Raw genomic sequence first — 20744 nt, 5'->3', positions numbered from 1 at the left:
CACATTATCATACAGATTGTGTAGAGTGTATGGCGATGCGATATATCATAAACATCCTAGTGATATCTGGTGGACCCCCTTTCTTCAAAGTAAAGCATTCGTTACCTTCAACCCAGAAATAAAGACACGGAGACTTGAATTTTGGCAGAAAAATTGCTAGCTATTTATTTGACCCTAACCAATAGCAAACCTGTAATAGAAAGTTTTTATTAAGATGCCGATCCAGCCGGCATATGGTGGCAGAAAAAAGAACGGCTCTATTAACCTAAACTAACCGTAAAATACTAAAAATTCGAAACCCTCCTAATTTTACTACAACTATCAAAAAAACGGTAATAGGTGACAACTCAACCCCCACAGTGACTACCCACCCTGATGGGTGCCCTGCCGCTGCCTTCCCGGACGGATGGTCAAGCGGCCAATAAGTCGATGGAGGTGAGTGCACCTAAACCATACCAAACTGTAAAACACTACAGCTTACCATACAAATACAAACTGCCGTTCTTTTCCGCCAACAGCGAAAGACTCATCCCCAAAGTCTTCGCACCGCCACCATAACCTACCCTAACTCCTGCAAAACGAAACCCAGATCCTCCAGAAAAAACATCATCCCCTCATTGGATAGATGTACCCCATCAGGCCGAAAAAGGTGACTGTCTCTGAACCGAATCCTAGGGTGGCAAACTACCTTGCCTCCGTGGGACAGTACCCACTTCGCCACCGCCCCATTCACCTTTTTCCGGGCCTCATCAATCTGGCGACCATCCGCCACACCCCTCCAACTCAACCTTGGCACCATCAAGGAGAAAACCAACACACAATTGGTCCATCCTGCGGCCACACTTGCCAGATCCTGCATCATGGCCCACCGCAGATCCAAGGATGTCCTCTTCCCTAGGTCGTTGCCACCTAGATGGACAACCAAGACCCTAGGGACTCCATGCTTGCTGGCATGACTGACTAGCCTACTCTTCAGCTCGCTCCACATCATCCCTCGCCAGCCAAGCCATCTAACACCCTGCGCTCTAGGCAACGTCTGAGCCCCCTCCGAGGCCACAAACTTGGCGGCCCAGTATACATAAGAGTGGCCGACCACCCAAATAGCCAAATCGTCTTCAAACCAACCTGAAGAGGGGGAAAAAGGGGTTAAAATTGATTACTAATAAGTTTCATTAATTGCGTTCACCTGAAGGATCTGCCAAAAAGAAAAACTTTTATTTCTCGATATTGCAGTAGTCACGGCCTAGCCGATCTGCACCATGCTTCTAGCCAATTTGAAGCGAACATAAACACACAATGGGGAAGTTCAAATTAAATTCAACAAAATTAAAACAGGGGGGGGGGGGGTATAAAATGGGAAACACATGTAATAACTCAGCTGGAGGTGAAAGCGTAAAGACCTGCTGAGGGACTCTGATTAGAACAGATTAGCCGAATTGTGGATTAGAATTCAGTCCGTCAAGTCAGGCAAAAAATCGCAAAATAACTCCAGACCCCCGCTGCCGGCTCATGCCAGCAACGGCGAGTAGATAATCCCTGAGTAGGATAAAAAAGGGGGGACAAACAAACGCACAATACCATAACCCACAGAACTGTAACAACATGATATAAAATGCAAATAACAAAACACCACGCGCAATCCGACCTCTCATGCAACGGGGCGAATATATCGTCTGTAACTTGACGACTTCCATCGCCCCACCGCCTGGATTTCAGTCCTGGACAAACCCGCCGCCGCAGCCGACGTCGCAGCCCCTATGCGAAAGGAATGGGTACCGAACGCAGCGGGTGGGAGGCCCAAGCTCGCCAAACAACGACCCAGCATCCAACGAAATTGGTATTTCGTCACCGGCAGCCCGTCATAATGCAGTAGCCATGACCCCCTCCTAACGGGTCGCACCGTCACATATTGCACTGCCAAACCTACTGGGCAAACGCTCTCCTCATGCGCCGGAACCAAAGTGACCCAACGACCTCTCCCCACTTGGTCCGTCTTAGAGCGCCGCAATCTGCAAAGCAAGGACCTCTCACCCACCACCACGTCTCCGACCAGCATGCGCGAATCTGTTCTCTTGGAAGGCGCTACCAACTCCGAAACCCTAAAGGCCCCGTGGTAAGCCATTGAGAACGCCAAACTGAACAAGAGCGTCTCAAACCTGGACGACGCGACTCGCCCCACCGCCTCGATGACGGCCGGCAACAAAGCCGCATCGATGGGCCGCCTCCTGTCAGGTGGCGTCGGCGCGACTCGCGCCCATCCTTTCATCGCCTTCCGCAGAACATCGCTTTTTGTCACGTCGGGGACGCCCCGCAGTTTGCTGAAAAACGAGACACCAGCCAAGTACCGGGATACCACCGCTCGGGACCTACCCGAAACATACAGCTGCCAAATAAAAGAAAGCATCATCCGATGCCTGCTCTTACCTTGTTGCTGACGTCCTTGAACAAACTCCTCCCACTCGCTCCAAGCTTGTCCGTAAGCCTTGAGCGTGGCTGGCGCGACTGACCGCAACGCTAGACCCTCCAGTCCGGCCCGATCACCTGCCAAACATAACCGGGACAATGAAAACCTTGCTCGTCGGCCTCGGGTGCCAACAACCAAAACCTTTCTCACTGCCCTCGCGACAAAGCGTCGGCAATTCCATTCTCCAGACCGGGCACATGCTGCGCGCGGAACCACAGGTTCCTACTAGAGATGTGCACCGGAAATTTTTCGGGTTTTGTGTTTTGGTTTTGGGTTCGGTTCCGCGGCCGTGTTTTGGGTTCGAACGCATTTTGGCAAAACCTCACCGAATTTTTTTTGTCGGATTCGGGTGTGTTTTGGATTCGGGTGTTTTTTTCAAAAAACCCTAAAAAACAGCTTAAATCATAGAATTTGGGGGTCATTTTGATCCCAAAGTATTATTAACCTCAATAACCATATTTTCCACTAATTTTCAGTCTATTCTGAACACCTCACACATCACAATATTATTTTTAGTCCTAAAATTTGCACCGAGGTCGCTGGATGGCTAAGCTAAGCGACCCAAGTGGCCGACACAAACACCTGGCCCAATCCGCCACACTTTGGAGGGTGAAACCAATAAAAAAAATTTAAAACATGTTTTTTTTTCTTTTTCTTCTTCTTGGTAATATCAGATCTATTTATATTAGAAGGGATTAGGTACTTGGTTTGTCTTTTTTGGAGGCACAAGTAATATTTATATATTTTTTAAAATAATTTTTTTTTATTTTTTTTTTATAGATGGATGGTAAAATCCCTGAAAAAAATGGCGTGGGGTCCCCCCTCCAAAGCATAACCAGCCTCGGGCTCTTCGAGCTGGTCCTGGTTCTAAAAATGCGGGGGGAAAATTGACAGGGGATCCCCCGTATTTTTAAAACCAGCACCGGGCTCTGCGCCTGGTGCTGGTGCAAAAAATACGGGGGACAAAACGAGTAGGGGTCCCCCGTATTTTTCACACCAGCATCGGGCTCCACTAGCTGGACAGATAATGCCACAGCCGGGGGTCACTTTTATACAGTGCCCTGCGGCCGTGGCATTAAATATCCAACCAGTCACCCCTGGCCGGGGTACCCTGGGGAAGTGGGGACCCCTTCAATCAAGGGGTCCCCCCCCCCAGCCACCCAAGGGCCAGGGGTGAAGCCCGAGGCTGTCCCCCCCATCCAATGGGCTGCGGATGGGAGGCTGATAGCCTGGAGTAAAATGTCTGAATATTGGTTTTTCCAGTAGTACTACAAGTCCCAGCAAGCCTCCCCCGCAAGCTGGTACTTGGAGAACCACAAGTGCCAGCATGCGGAAGAAAAATGGGCCCGCTGGTACCTGTAGTACTACTGGGAAAAAAATACCCAAATAAAAACAGGACACACACACCGTGAAAGTAAAACTTTATTTCATACGTCGACACACACATACTTACCTATGTTCACACGCCGACATCGGTCCTCTTCTCCATGTAGAATCCACGGATACCTGAAAAGAAAAGATCAATATACTCACCTCAGCCAGGGTCCAGAGATAAATCCAGGTACTTGGCAAAATAAAAAAACGCAAAGACCCGATCCTGCGGACTGAAAGGGGTCCCATATTGACATATGAGACCCCTTTCCCCGAATGAGCCGGTACCCCCAAGTGACTCCTGTCACTAAGGTCCCTTCAGCCAATCAGGAAGCGCTACTACGTGGCGCTCACCTGATTGGCTGTGCGCTGTCTGAACTCAGACAGCGCATCGCACAGCTCCCTCCATTATATTCAATGGTGGGAACTTTGCGGCTAGCGGTGGGGTCACCCGCCGGTCAGCGGCTGACCGCGGGTAACCCCCGCAGACGGCAAAGTTCCCACCATTGTAAGTAATGGAGAAAGCTGTGCGATGCGCTGTCACAGCACAGACAGCGCACAGCCAATCAGGTGAGCGCCACGTAGTAGCGCTTCCTGATTGGCTGAAGGGACCTTTCTGTGACAGCTGTCACGGAGAGGACTCTCAGCATTCGGGGTAAGGGGTCCCATGTGTAAGCACAGACAGCGCACAGCCAATCAGGTGAGCGCCACGTAGTAGCGCTTCCTGATTGGCTGAAGGGACCTTTCTGTGACAGCTGTCACGGAGAGGACTCTCAGCATTCGGGGAAAGGGGTCCCATGTGTAAGCATGGGACCCCTTTCAGTCCGTTTGGTCGGGTGTCCGGTTTGTTGTTTTTTTACAAGTACGTGGATTTATCTCTGGACCCTGGTTGAGGTGAGTATATTGATCTTTTCTTTTCAGGTATCCGTGGATTCTACATGGAGAAGAGGACCGATGTCGGCGTGTGAACATAGGTAAGTATGTGTGTGTTGACGTATGAAATAAAGTTTTACTTTCACGGTGTGTGTCCCCTGTTTTTATTTGGGTATTTTTTTCCCAGTAGTACTACAGGTACCAGCGGGCCCGTTTTTCTCCCGCATGCTGGTACTTGTGGTTCTCCAAGTACCAGCTTGCGGGGGAGGCTTGCTGGGACTTGTAGTACTACTGGAAAAAACAATATTCAGACATTTTACTCCAGGCTATCAGCCTCCCATCCGCAGCCCATTGGATGGGGGGACAGCCTCGGGCTTCACCCCTGGCCCTTGGGTGGCTGGGGGGGGGACCCCTTGATTGAAGGGGTCCCCACTTCCCCAGGGTACCCCGGCCAGGGGTGACTAGTTGGATATTTAATGCCACGGCCGCAGGGCACTGTATAAAAGTGACCCCCGGCTGTGGCATTATCTGTCCAGCTAGTGGAGCCCGATGCTGGTGTGAAAAATATGGGGGACCCCCTACTCGTTTTGTCCCCCGTATTTTTTGCACCAGCACCAGGCGCAGAGCCCGGTGCTGGTTTTAAAAATACGGGGGATCCCCTGTCAATTTCCCCCCCGCATTTTTAGAACCAGGACCAGCTCGAAGAGCCCGAGGCTGGTTATGCTTTGGATGGGGGACCCCACGCCATTTTTTACCGTTTTTTTAAATCGCAGCAAAATCCGGCAAATCGGCCATTTTTCGCCCGCGGGAATGTCGAATCCGTTTTTCATTGAATATGGTGAATTCCGGCAGCCACCTGCCGGAATTCACCTGTCGAATTGTGTCGAATTAAAAAACGGCGATAATTTGCCGCGATTCGCCGTGAATTGCATATACCCCTAAGTCTTTTCATTTTTCTAGCGAGAGGCTGAGTGCTTCCATCCTCATGTGAAGCTGAACCACTAGCCATGAACATAGGCCAGGGGCTCAGCCGTTCCTTGCCACTCCGTGTGGTAAATGGCATATTGGCAAGTTTACACTTCTCCGACGACGATTTTATTTTAGATTTTTGAGTCCTTTTTTTACTGATATTTTGTGTTTTTGATTTTACATGCTCTGTACTATGACATTGGGCATCGGCCTTGGCAGACGACGTTGATGGAATTTCATCGTCTCGGCCATGACTAGTGGCAGCAGCTTCAGCACGAGGTGGAAGTGGATCTTCATCTTTCCCTATTTTTGGAACCTCAACATTTTTGTTCTCCATATTTTAATAGGCACAACTAAAAGGCACCTCAGGTAAACAATGGAGATGGATGGATACTAGTATACTTATGGATGACGAGTGACTGACGACACAGAGGTAGCTACAGCCGTGGACTACCGTACTGCGTCTGCTAGTATAGAGATGATAATGATATAAAAAATATATATATATCACTACTGCAGGTATATATAATATAATGACGGACCTGCTGGACACTGTCAGCAGACTCCTAAACTACTAGTATGAAGAAGATAGAAAAAAAACCCCCACCACAGGTAGGTATACAATTATGGACGAGCACTGACGACACAGAGGTAGCTACAGCCGTGGACTACCGTACTGCGTCTGCTAGTATAGAGATGATAATGATATAAAAAATATATATATATATATCACTACTGCAGGTATATATAATATAATGACGGACCTGCTGGACACTGTCAGCAGACTCCTAAACTACTAGTATGAAGAAGATAGAAAAAAAACCCCCACCACAGGTAGGTATACAATAATGGACGAGCACTGACGACACAGAGGTAGCTACAGCCGTGGACTACCGTACTGCGTCTGCTAGTATAGAGATGATAATGATATAAAAAATATATATATATCACTACTGCAGGTATATATAATATAATGACGGACCTGCTGGACACTGTCAGCAGACTCCTAAACTACTAGTATGAAGAAGATAGAAAAAAAAACCCCACCACAGGTAGGTATACAATTATGGACGAGCACTGATGACACAGAGGTAGCTACAGCCGTGGACTACCGTACTGCGTCTGCTAGTATAGAGATGATAATGATATAAAAAATATATATATATATCACTACTGCAGGTATATATAATATAATGACGGACCTGCTGGACACTGTCAGCAGACTCCTAAACTACTAGTATGAAGAAGATAGAAAAAAAAACCCCACCACAGGTAGGTATACAATAATGGACGAGCACTGATGACACAGAGGTAGCCACAGCCGTGGACTACCGTACTGCGTCTGCTAATATAGAGATGATAAAGATGATAGAGATGAACAAAAAAAATATAACACTACTGCAGGTAAATATTTATATAATATAATGAATGACGGACCTGCTGGACACTGTCAGCAGAATGCGTTTATAGAATAAAAAAAAAAAACACCACAGGAGTGTTTCTTTTTCAGGCAGACAATATACTGGTGGTCACTGGTCAGTCACACTGGCAGCAAAAGTGTGCACTGTACTCCTGCTATAACTGTACCCCAGTCTCCCCCACAATTCAGCTGTGTGAGCAGTGAGCACTCAGCACAGTCAGATATCCATATAGATGATATTATCATGCAGCACACTGAGGCTGAGCACAGATATGGTATGTGACTGTGTATCTTTTTTTTCAGGCAGAGAACGGATTATATTAAATAATAAATAAAACTGGTGGTGGTCAGTCACTAGTAACTATCAGCAAAACTCTGCACTCTGAGTACTCCTAATGCTCCCCAAAATTACTAAGTAATCAACTCAAGTGTCTCTATCTATTCTAACGGAGAGGACGCCAGCCACGTCCTCTCCCTATCAATCTCAATGCACGTGTGAAAATGGCGGCGGCGCGCGGCTCCTTATATAGAATCCGAGTCTCGCGATAGAATACAAGCCTCGCGAGAATCCGACAGCGGGATGATGACGTTCGGGCGTGCTCGGGTTAGCCGAGCAAGGCGGGAAGATCCGAGTCTGCCTCGGACCCGTGTAAAAAGGCTGAAGTTCGGGGGGGTTCGGATTCCGAGGAACCGAACCCGCTCATCTCTAGTTCCTACGCAAGCATGTCAATAGCAACTGTCCCAGCACCCGCAGAACCACCAGCGACTTTGCCCTCTGGTTATTAATCGCATGCAACACGCCCAGATTATCGCATCTAAACAAAATGCTGCGATGAGCCAGCCGATCGCCCCAGACCTCCAACGCCACCATAATGGGGAAAAGCTCCAGAAGCACCAGGTCCTTAGTTAGACCTTCGCTATGCCATTTCGCCGGCCAGGATGCCGCGCACCAAGATCCCTCCAGAAAGCAACCGAATCCAGAGGCACCTGCTGCATCGGTGAACAGCTGCAACCGCTCGCTGTCCACCGCTGGCGCCTGCCATATACACACCCCGTTGAAATCCTCCAGGAACGAGGCCCATACGGCCAAATCCCTTTTTATTTCTGAGGACAAACGCACCAAATGGTGTGGTCTCGCACACCCCGCCGTCGCCCTTTCTAGCTTCCGGCAGAAAACCCTGCCCATCGGTATTACCCGACATGCAAAGTTCAACATGCCCAGCAAGGACTGCGCCTGCCGCAGCGTGACTTTACGCGACCCCTCGAACCGGCAAATAGCGTCGCGGAGCTTCGAAACCTTGTCCCGAGGCAGTCGACACTCTCCCGCCACTGTGTCAATTTTAATCCCCAAAAATGACAAACAGGAGGCCGGACCCTCTGTTTTATCCACGGCCACGGGAACACCGAAGTGGTAAAACAGAGCTCGGATGCTAAAAAGCAAGTCGCCGCAGCGTGGAGAATTAGCCGGACCCGCACACAGGAAGTCATCGAGGTAAATGGCGACCCCGTGACCCCCTGACGAAGACTCCACGCACCAATGCAGAAACGTGCTAAAACGCTCGAAAAATGAGCATGAAACGGAACATCCCATCGGCAAACATTTGTCGATGAAATACTCCGCCCCAATCCGGAAACCCATAAAACGGAATGAGTCCAGATGCAACGGCAATAACCGAAAAGCTGACTCAACATCAATCTTAGCCATGAGGGCCCCAGTCCCGTAGCTGCGGACCATCTCTAACGCTTCGTCGAATGACTGATACACCACCGAGCAATGAGCCGGCGGTATTGCGTCATTGACCGACGCCCCCGACGGGTAAGAAAGATGCTGAATGAGCCTGAAAGTGCCTGGAGTCCTCTTAGGGACCACCCCGACCGGAGAGATGACCAAGTCATCCACCGGGGGTGACATAAACGGTCCCTCCATCCTGCCCAACCCGACCTCTTTATCCACTTTCTCCCGTAGCACTACCGGCAAGGCTCGGGCAGATTGGAGGTTCCTCTGTGCCCGCACGGACACCTCGCTCGCAACAGGCAAGCGAAACCCAAACTGAAAACCGGAAAACAAAAAATTTGCATCCTCCCTATTCGGATACAAGTCCAACCACCGGCCCATAGTCTCCAATTTAATTGGTGTTGGAGCTCTGCAGAGCGGTCCCGCTCGCGGCCTGTCTGGGGTAAGCTTGCTTACCCCGCGCCCCCTGCCGACCGCCTTTGAAGCAGGAGGAGGCTGGGTGGGATCCGCCACACTGCAGGCAGGAGTGTCTCGACACTGCTTGCCGAAGGAACATGTCGCGCTGTTAAACGCAAAACACTTTTCTCTTGTGGCGGCTCGCCCCCCTGCACGGACGGCCGACCCACCTGCTTTGGCCAATCCACCATCCGCGCCTGACCCCTGGGCGTCCGCCCCCGGTTTCCGGGGTTCCTCAGCCTGCTGCGAGGCCCGGGTTACCTTGAGCCAGACCTCCACATCCTTGAACCCGAAGTCCATGACCCTCAAACCGTCCTGCTTTTCCCGAAATTCCTGGTCATACCGACGCCACTCAGAGCCCGAGGATGTGCGCTGCATGTCGTGTACGAGATGCAGGTACCGGATTACATTCATGTGCTCCTCCGGCCTGTCCTCCAGGTAGCATGCCGCAAATACCCAGAAACCGGCCAGCCAATTATCAAAGGTCCGGAATGCCTCAGCCCCGATGCCCTTCTTCGCGGCCGCCGCCTTATAATCCTTCTTCGTGGCCTTTGTTAATACAAACACATCCACGAAGTCACCCCTGCGAATCTTCTTGCGGCAGCTATCCCGCAGCCCTCGCATTACGGCGGTGTAGTCGCAGCGAACGACCCCGGGCAAATCGCGGCGCTTCTTGGCCCTACGAGCTTCCTCGCTAAGCCGCTTGTGCCTCTTCCGCCTCTTCCGCTGACCCGCTGCCTGCTTGGCAAATTTCGCCGCCCTCTTCTTCGCCCTAGTAGTGCTACTTACTTCGGACGCCTGCGACGACAGAGAAGATGAAGAGGAGAAAGAAGAAGAGCTACGAGAACTAGAGCTCGTGGGGGAACCCGATACCGACTGCACCACCTCACCTGATGCCGTCGACCGCTCCGACATGGAATCCTCTGGCGCGTCCACCTCAACGTCTTCCTCCATGGAGTCTGCCATCTCTACTTCCTCGTGGTCCCCTATAAAAGATAAAGAAGAGGGGGACCTGGCCCGTACTCGCAGCGCATGCCGAGCCCTACGTGGGGGGGGCGCTGCGGCCGCGCGCCCCTGCCCATCCTGTCCCGGACCTAACTCCAATTCCGCGGCGGCCGCTCCAAGCTCCCGGCAGGCGCGTGCCACCCGTTGCGCCACTGAGGCCCTTCGCCTGCCGGACCCGCCTGCCTCCGCAGACGCGCCGGAACTTGCCGCCGCCCTTGGGGAGGCCACCGCGGCTAGCGGCCCCAACGCCTCCACCACCGTGGCCAGGGCCGACGCCAGCACCCCGGAAGGGTCCCGACCGCCGTGTAACCCGGCAATGGACCCCGAAGGACCCCTGGCCAGTGTCTGGGCGCGTTCCCGCGCCCGTCGCCGACGGTCGCGACCCGGGCACCCGCCGCCCCAGCGGGAAAGCGGGGGCACCCCTGTCAGAGCCCTCACTCTCCCCCTCCGCATACTCTTCCTCCCCTTGCAGATAAGAACTATTCCCCGATCCTGGGGAGGACCCGCCGCCATGCCACGCAGCACGTGCCGCGGCCCTGCGGCCACTAACCCATTCCCTGTCCCCCCTCCTCCCCCGAAAGCCGCTGCATCCCGGCTCCGGTGGAGTGTTTTGGGGAGACAGGGAAAACCGCGGTGCAGCTTCGCCCGGTCGCGCGCGCACTGCGCCGCCCGCGATGGGCACGCGCGCATCCCGTGCGCGCGTCCCATCACTGCTCACTGCCGTGTCCTCATTTGCCTGCCTTGCCCTCTCCTGCCCAGAGCTATTTCTTGACCTACCATGCTGCTTCCCCCTGCTCCTCCCCCCCCGGCCCCTGCCGTACTCCGGCAGCCGGGGAGTTATAATTGGGGACAGAGGCACTGGCGGCGCTGCTGCGCGCACCCGTGCGCGGCTGGCGGCGCCTGTGGCGAGCGTGGGCACGCGCGCACCTCGTGCGCGTGTCCCACTGCTTCCCGCCACGGAGCTCCCGGCCGCCGCATCCGTCACCGCCGCCGCGCGAGGCTCCAAGACAGGCCCCGCGCAGCGACCACGCGACCCCCTTCCGGCCCTCTCCCTTCGCCCGGCACTTCCACTCGGCCGTGGCAAGGAGGAAGAGGTAAAGGCCGGGCCCGGATGTACCGCCTGGCGCCCTCCGCGGCGCGCATGCGCGCGCCCGCGGGCGCCCGACGCCACCGCTGAATCCGCCGCTCCAGGAGGCGAGGGCCGACAACCTCTGGGAGGCCTGAACGGACCTCCGGCCCCCCCCCGCCGCCCGCGCCTGGCCGGCAACGCCGGCCCGGCCCACAGCGGCGAGGCCGACCTGGTCCGCCGCATAGTGCTCCTGCCCGCGCTCGTGGAGGCCCCGGGGGACGGAGCCCCGTCCCCCAGGCCACCCACCCCTTCCCCTGGCCCAGCTCCACCGCCAGAAACGCGGTACCGAGCTGGAGGCCCGGCGGAACGTCGAGGGCGGGCAGACATTATTCAATGCAGGGAGGATATAAACAGGCAGAGGGGACAAAGTGGCTGTGTAATAACACTTGCACAAATAATGTGGGGAAACAATTCCTGCACTGCAGCACTCACCCACAAGGCAAATCACCACAAGAGAGAACTAAAATGGCCTCACCTTCCCTATATATATTAACCACTCCCCTTCAAGAAGGCTGTACTTTCCTCACAGCTAGGTCCACCCCTCCCCAGATGTTTAACTCTTTCCTTTCCTATGCAGTCAATTCTCTCTCCTTACATCGTATCACAGCTTTGCTGGGTCGCACCGTCGTTTAGTTGTATACCCAGCTTTATACTCAGTGGGAGAAAGGTAAGCAAGCAAAATTGCAATGAAAAATGACCACATTTTTTAGCAACCTGAATGTCATTTGCAACTCTGTATAGGGCTCTGGTAATTAAATATATGTTGTTATTGTTTTACTGTGGCAATCATTAGCGAGCATATGTTTCATTATGAGAATTCATTTAAAACCCTCAACTCACCTAAAATCTGATTACTTGCAAAAATAAACATTCTCATATTTTAATAGCCCTGAAAATGGGAGTAGAAGTATAATAAAGTTGCAAATGTCTAGTGCTTTTTACTACTACATTATTTATGTAGCTCATGCTCATTGCAATGATTATATATTAGTAACTTCATAATAAAACTTTTATTACACTTTAAGAAAACTGCAGAGATTAGACAGAGTTTTTATTGGGTGCCGTTTGCGGAACTACCAGAACCATGCACCAGTGCTTTAATGGTATGTATGATTTTTAATGCACATTTAAGCAATACTATTTTAATTATAGCTGAATAAAAGTACATAATTAAAAGAACTTGCATACAGCATCACAGGACAACATCTGCAGAATCTTCTTGTTAAACATTCTCGTCAGAAATCAAACAAGGATATTGAACGATCAGATGAAACGCTATCATGTTCTCTTCATAGCAATAACGAGAGATAGGATACCGCCAGGTACTTTCAATAATCTCACGGGGCTCACAGGATATAACAATGCAGTATTGTGTGAATACATTATAGCATAAAACAATCCAATAATCAGATTGGATCAGCTCCTGTGGATCATCAGCCAAGTGAATACAACATCTATAAATTATATACTGTGTGCTTACAAAACATGTCCAGTGCCTATATAAACTTATATTACATGTTTCATAATCAGTGTTCTTTTCAATCCTCCTTAAGAATAGTAATAAAAAAGCAGTATGTATCTACTTATAGTCAATGTTTGTTTACAGCGATTAGATAGAATAAAAATCTGGAGGATATTTTGTGGTTTGCCAGTTTAAAAATGCAATTACTTACAAATATCAATCACCCCGTTCTTTTTGAACCTAAACAGAATTCTGTTTCCATCTTCAACAGAATGTTACCAGTCTAGTTAGCACCAAATCTAGCCGAGTTACCAAAGGAACCAGTTTGTTGTTGCTGACGGTCTCTGAATCGCAGGTCATGTGCATCAGTAGTGGGACAGTGTTTACGGGACACTAGCTCAGGGGTTCCCAAACTCAGGGCCTAATTCAGACCTGATCGCTCCTCTGCGATTTTGCAGAGGGCTGCGATCAGATAGCCGCCAATAGAGAGTGAAAACACGCCCTGTGCAAGTGTGCGAATGCATTTGTACGGCGTGCGAAGACATTGCCAGACAGTGGACATCTGCTAATCCAGGGCTGTTTCTAGCCACTTTGGCTCCCAGTGCGAGATTTAAAAATGCGCCCCCCCATGACATAAAAAAATTTGCCCCCCACACACCTAGATGAAAAAAAAACTTGTGCGTCCACCCGGCAAGGGGGCGTGGCCTCATCTAAATGGGTGTGGCCTCATTTAAATGGGCATGGCCTCGTCTGAAAAGACTACCTCACAATCCAGTTTTTGACCCTGCTCCAACAGATCACGACCACCACAGGAAAAAAAAATTCTACCATATTAAGCCCCACACAGTAATGCCCCCTGCACCATATTATGCCACACACCGCAATGCCCTTGATACATTAAATCCCCACACTACAGCAGGCAAGAGTCCCCATTTCACACATTACGGCAGGTGTCCCCCTTTTACACATTGAGAGAGAGAGAGAGAATACTTACAGAGGCGATTACCGCTCTTCGGCCCGCCTCACCAGTCGCTCCTCGCGCCGGCCTTTCCCTCTTTCTAACTTGGATCCCCCTCTGTACTCCGCTCGGGGGGGGGGGGAGTTTCTCGGGGTGACGGGGTTGCGTCGTTTCGTGAAACTCTGCCCCCCGAGCGGGTTACTCGGGGAGAAATAGGAGGGGGAAGCAGGGAGCCACAGTTAGTGCCGCGGCGGGCGCCCAGTGCGGTTGCACTGCTCGCCTGCCCCAAGAAACGGCCCTGTGCAAATCCATTTGCATCTCACTAACCATCAAATGATTTTTCCAGTCTGTGCATAGCCCAGGACTTACTCCTACAGTGCGATACAAACAGGCAGATCGGGGCCAGAGCTGACGTCACACACCCTCCCTGAAAATGCTTGGGAACACCTGCGTTTTTCCTGACACTCCCGGAAAATGTCCAGTTACCACCCCCAAACGTCCGCCTCCTGTCAACCAGCCTGTGATCACCTAGCGATAAATAAATAAAAAAGAATTTTTTCGCAGTTTGGCCTCGCACCTGCGCATTACGATCCTGTACGCATGCGCAGTCATTCGATAATTGTCTGCTGTGTGATTTCTCACAACGGCAATCAGGTCTGAATTAGGCCCTAGGTCCCTCAAGACACCCTCTCTGGGGAGGATATATTCTACCATTACATTTTTCTCTAAAACCCCCATTGTTCTATACACTGTAACTTCCTATTATATATCTTTATGACAGATTCTGTATTTAAAGTACCAGAAATTTTAGTTTCAATTATGGATTTATTTTTAAGTTTTAAGTTGATCAGTTAGCTAAATTTACCAGCTCATGTTGACCTTTAGACTGCAGGACCACAGCGATGGCTTCATGTTGGGTCTTTAGGAGAGCATGCAGACCGTAAAACAAGAGAACTGTATGAGCAATAGCAGAATTTGTGAATGCTGGTCAAAACAAAGTTGTTTCCCAATACTCAGCAGGTGATTCTCCCTTTTGAGTTTGCAGCTGTGTATCTTTTACCAGTTGTTTTTTAATGAAGACAACATTTTTTGCAATAATCTTTACTTGCTATAGTGACTTCCTGGAATGGCCTGTGTTGTTTTTTTTTTTTTTAATATTATGCAACTATTTCATCATATTTATCTGATTTGAGGGTATCCTTGGTACATGAACGGCTTGTTGAGTAGCAACCCCAGTTATATCCTCCCTATGAGGAAGTTCTGTATCTACTGTGCATTCTCTAATTGAGAATCTAGTGAGTGCAGCAGCTGTGTGGTAGAAAGACTACAGTATCATGCTAGTAGTGGGCTATTGTTGTACCCTACCTGTTGTCTGAATTGCAGGGGGTGGCATAAAATCATTAAGTGAATCCTCCCTACTCTCATCCTGTAGAAATATTTGAACTTCTGAGATGAAAGGATAAAATGACACCAGCTGGGAAGCTGGAGTAGTAGGTTGTGGACATTGATTCCTCCCTTAGGGGTACATTTACTAAGCAGTGATAAGAGCGGAGAAGTGAGCCAGTGGAGAAGTTGCACATGGCAACCAATCAACACTGAAGTAACATCTATAATTTGCATACTATAAAATGATACAGAGCTGCTGATTGGTTGATGGGGAAATTTCTCCACTGGCTCACTTCTCCGCTCTTATCACTGCTTAGTAAATGTACCCCTTAACCTTTTCTATTTCTGACTTAAGCTTACTTCTTGTCCCTCATGAGTAGCTTTAAACTTCCATCAACAGACTGATGATATCGCTTATCTGATTCTTCATTATACTCAAAGTAAGTATTCCGCTGATCTGGGGAAATGTTTGGTTCTGCAGAGACATTCTACCTTATCTACTGCAAATGTTCATTCTAAAGCATAGGTTCTCAGAACACCAAACAGTTCTTGTTTTCCAGGTCTGATAATAAAGTTCACCTGTGGCTCTTTTAAAATGTTTCAGTGAGTAATGAGTACACCTGTGCACCTCCTAGGTAACCTGGAAAATGTGACCTGTTTGGGGTCCTGAAGACTGAGTTTGAGAACCACTGGCCTAAAGCAGAGTTTCCCAAACTTAAATACAGTTCAGATTTTAGGGATACCCATGCTTAAGCACAGACACTTACATAAAATTGACTCAGGTACTAATTAAGCTACCTGTGCTGTAACATGGATATCCTTAAAACCTGGACTGTCAGGGTCCTTGTGGTCAAAGTTTGGGAATCAGTGGCCTAAAGGAAACTGCCATTTAGGATTATGTTTAGCATTGGAATTCACTCTTCTAAATGTCCGCAGAGACTATTTTCATAATGTACACAATGGCGATCCTGGTGACAGACACAGTATAAGCTTGCTCTTATCATGTCCCATCATTTACTTTTCTCAATACCATGGAGCAGACACACAGGAGTGACTCATCAAGAGCAATCTACAGAGTAGAGGCAGCCCACAACATTCAGGACATCACATAATCTCACATTAGTTTTCAGAGCTATCCTAGAACGAAAGGGAATTTGCTTCCCTCAGATGTACAGTACGGTAGACTTTACTCCACCATCTTATAATAATTATTAATGCAGTATATGATTGTCACTCTACCACTCTGCAATCCTTTTCACACTTATATCTAACAAAGAGGAAAACAAAGACAATCTAAAACACTGATACGAGAAGCCGTTGAGGCTGACTCTGCCTGCTCATGCATGGGCATATCTACAAAGACTTTGCCAGGAAAATGGAAGGTTAACCCTTAGCATTCTAAGACGGTACTTCCAAGACAGCTCTCAGCAATCCTAGCAATACTTTGTGTTATATTGCATCGATAAGTGATATTTTACTCCCATAATAAGTGTTATGGCTGCAATCAGAGATCAGTTGACTAATAGGTCCCTTGTTCCAGCATTCATGACCATTGTAATTACCTAAAAAATAAATTTGTGTCTTATGAACAGATGAGGGAGGTGGATGTTGCAACCCTGGAGCACTGTGAATAATCACACCTGATGGAGTTGGAAAAGTGTAATAATCAGGGCATATTGCCACATGTACTATTTGTACTTATTTGAAAACTTTTGTCTTAATTTTTTTAAAGAGGTACAACTGAAAAGTGCATTCTATCTTTACACTGTACTTATGCATTTATTTGTTCAGTAAAGCCTTGATTGTTTGTGTAGCAATAAGCCACGTATGCCTTTTTATGGGAGGCATTTGATATGCTGGCTGTCTGGATCCCGGCGCTCACCATACTGACTGCGGAATCCCGACAGCCAGCATACCAACAACTATTCTCCCTCTTGCGGTGTACACGACACCCCTGGAGGGAGAATAGATAGTGGGGCTCTTTTGCGCTCACCCTGCTGCCTGCATGCCAGCGGCCTTTTTATCTGTGCATACTGATAGTAATTGTTTTAGTATTGACAGTATAGTCACTGTCGGTGTTAGAGTTTGCCACTAACCTATTATAAAGTCTTGTCACGCCAGGATGCACTACTGTACAGTATGTATATATCTGCAGAATGATACTAAGCTCTATGCTTGTACTGTTAGAGTTAAGTCTTTTGTAATCAGTGTTGGACTGGGGCATGAAGGTCCCACTAGGGAATGCAGTTGTGGGGGCCCATGCTTAGGGATGTGACAGCTCTCCAGAGGGGGTGTGGCCAGCCAATACATAGGCTTGGCTGACCATTAGAGAGTACATGGTCCGAGCTCCTTTATAGATATAATGTATATAACCAAATAGTGACTGTAGTTGTCACTATTTGGTGCATGATGCGTACAGTATATTCTGAAGACAATGCACACTGTAAGATGACATTTTAATATATTTAAATTTCAAAATCCCTGCGTGCTATCCGTTTATTGACTGACTACATTTAAACGGAGGACCGGTGCTGGACTAGGACACCAAGGTGAATATTTCTTACATTTAAAGAGTGCCAGACTTTGCAAACTTTATATATATATATATATATATATATATATATATATACACACAGTGCTATATTTGCTACCCAAATCTAACTCTCTCTGCACATGTTATATCTGCCTCCCCTGCAGTGCACATGGTTTTGCCCAACTGCTAACAAATTTCCTGCTGCGATCAACTCAGAATTACCCCCATTGACCATATACTGTGTGGCAGACTGGTACAAGTTAGCGAAGCTTCAGACAGTCAGGGAATTTCCAAATTATTTATTTGAAAATTAAAACCCACAGTTACCCCCTGTTACACTTCATTGTAATGCTCTTTGATTTTATGCTAGTGGTTTTGAAATTTTAATTGGAAATTTACCTGTTGAGTAATTCTGTTTGTTTTGTGTTCTGCTCCCCTGACATACAATTTTCTAATTACTCACTTGGCAGAGTTTGATTTCAATCCCATCACCTGCAGAGTTATCTATTACCAGAATTCTAAGGTATAATGAACTTTAATTTAATATGAGTTTTCGTATGAGTACAAATAGTAGATTTGCCAATACAGTATATCCTGATTATTAAACTATCAGCTTAAATAAGTATTTAGTTGACTGATACCTGCTCTTTGGAGCTGTTCCAGAGTTCCACTTGAAAAGAAAGTTGAACTTTATAGTGGTAAAATCACTGATCCATTTGTAACTGTTTCTTTTACTCTCAACAACTTTAATCCATGAACTTTCTTTTATATATGAAAGTCTACATAGCACAATCATTTTTGTAACTGTGGCCATATTAAATAAAGGTTTGTTGTGGTCAGGGTCACTCTGGCCCAAAGGGGTAGGGGAGATATCCCGGTGGGCCCCACCACCTTCTATAATCTCAGATAATGATTCCCTACCAAGGACTGGAATTGTACATATAGGGGTATATTCAATAACTGTCAGAAGCTGCCGCCTTGTCGGAAAGCCTGCAGCTTCCGACAGCTTTAGGTTGGAAAGGGTTCCGACCTATTCATTAGGGCCCCGTTTATTCCGACAAGTCGGGAAACCCAACTTGTCGGAATGCACGCTGATCGGCGACTTCAACAGCCGATCAGCGTGAATTGTCGGAAGCGGGGCCAAACCCGACAGGTTTTAGCCCCGTTTCCGACAATCTCAATCCGACTCTAAAAAAAGTCGGATTGAGATGAGGTAAACTGAGAGCAGGAGACGGAAGGGGTGGGGGGGGGGGGGGGCAGCGGGTAAAGCAGGAAGCCAGCGGCAGAGTCCACCCGGCTCCAGCAAGCGGGGTCCTGCTTGCTGGAGCTGGGTGGATGCTGCCGTGAGCCTCCACTGCTCCCCCCGTCTCCTTTCCGTCTCATCCTCCTCCGCTGCTCTCCTGCTGCTGCCCCCACCGCCGCAGACACCCCTCCCACGGCAGCCGCTGACAGCTCCCCTTTCCTCTCCTCCTCCCCCCCCCCCCCAGCGCCACTGACTGCTCCCCTCGCCGCTGACAGCAGCGGCAGGACAAGACACCGGGAGCGGCCAAATCCGACAGTTGGATTTGGCCGCTTTTTTGAATAGGGGTTGTCGGGTCCATTCCGACAACCGCATGTCGAAATGGACCCGACTCTTATTGAATATACCCCATTTACTCTATTAGAGGGTTATCTGCTAGAGCAGGAACATGGATGGACATGGGTGCTGGTTCCTTCTACACCAACATTCACCCTCTTGCTAATCAAAATTGGGTTAATGGATGTTATGTTGTTTTGTTCAAAAATAATATATTTGAGTGCCTCTGTTAACAATCTAAATTCTGATTAGCTAATGAGTTAACACACCAACAAACAAACAAACAAACAAACAAACGGGATGTAGTTATGTGACCGGCGGTACAGTGTGGCGAGTGCAGCAAGCCTGCAAGGAGCTTCATTGCGCTCACCCCCCCAATCCCTCTGCCGACAATCAAGATGCTGACTGCGGGATCCCGACCGCCGGTAAAGCATACCCATCCCAAACAAACAAACAAACAAACAAACAAACAAACAAACTGTGATAGCCCTATGGATGTAGGTGGGGACTGTTTTGTGTCTTCCTGGTGGAATTAGATTATTTGTTAAACTATCGTTTTAGTGGGCTGACATATCGCATCAACAGTACATGCCAGAACGATTTAATGAACGACGGAAGGATCCCTTGTTCTATCCTACATTACACTGCATTGGGTCGCATGCGATATCTTACGATTGGCTGTGCAGCACTGCTGACCAGAAGATATCGCATGTCACCCGCAGGTGCGCGCAATCAGGCATGCTGTACACCCTTCCCAATATGCACAACATGTCGTTCTGATTCAACTGGAAACTACATATCATGCAGATATCGGCCAGGTGTGTACCCACCCTTAGGAGTTTAAAATAGAGATGAGCGGGTTCGGTTCCTCGGAATCCGAACCCGCCCGAACTTCAGGTTTTTTTACACGGGGCCGAGCGACTCGGATCTTCCCACCTTGCTCGGTTAACCCGAGCGCGCCCGAACGTCATCATCCCGCTGTCGGATTCTCGCGAGGCTCGTATTCTATCGCGAGACTCGGATTCTATATAAGGAGCCGCGCGTCGCCGCCATTTTCACACGTGCATTGAGATTGATAGGGAGAGGACGTGGCTGGCGTCCTCTCCGTTTAGACTAGAGTACTAGAGAGAGACACAAATTTTGGGGATCATATTATTAGGAGGAGTACTTCTTGCTGCTGATAGTGTGACCAGTGACCACCAGTTTAATTAATCCGTTCTCTGCCTGAAAAAAAACGATACACAGTGTGACACAGTCACATACCATATCTGTGCTCAGCCCAGTGTGCTGCATCATATGTAATACTGTATATCATTATCTGACTGTGCTGAGTGCTCACTGCTCACACAGCTTAATTGGGGGGGAGACTGGGGAGCAGTTATAGCAGGAGTACATATTTTAAGTACA

The sequence above is a fragment of the Pseudophryne corroboree genome, chromosome 4 (assembly GCF_028390025.1).
Source record: "Pseudophryne corroboree isolate aPseCor3 chromosome 4, aPseCor3.hap2, whole genome shotgun sequence".
Taxonomy (NCBI): domain Eukaryota; kingdom Metazoa; phylum Chordata; class Amphibia; order Anura; family Myobatrachidae; genus Pseudophryne; species Pseudophryne corroboree.
Note: the sequence above shows the minus strand (reverse complement) of the source record.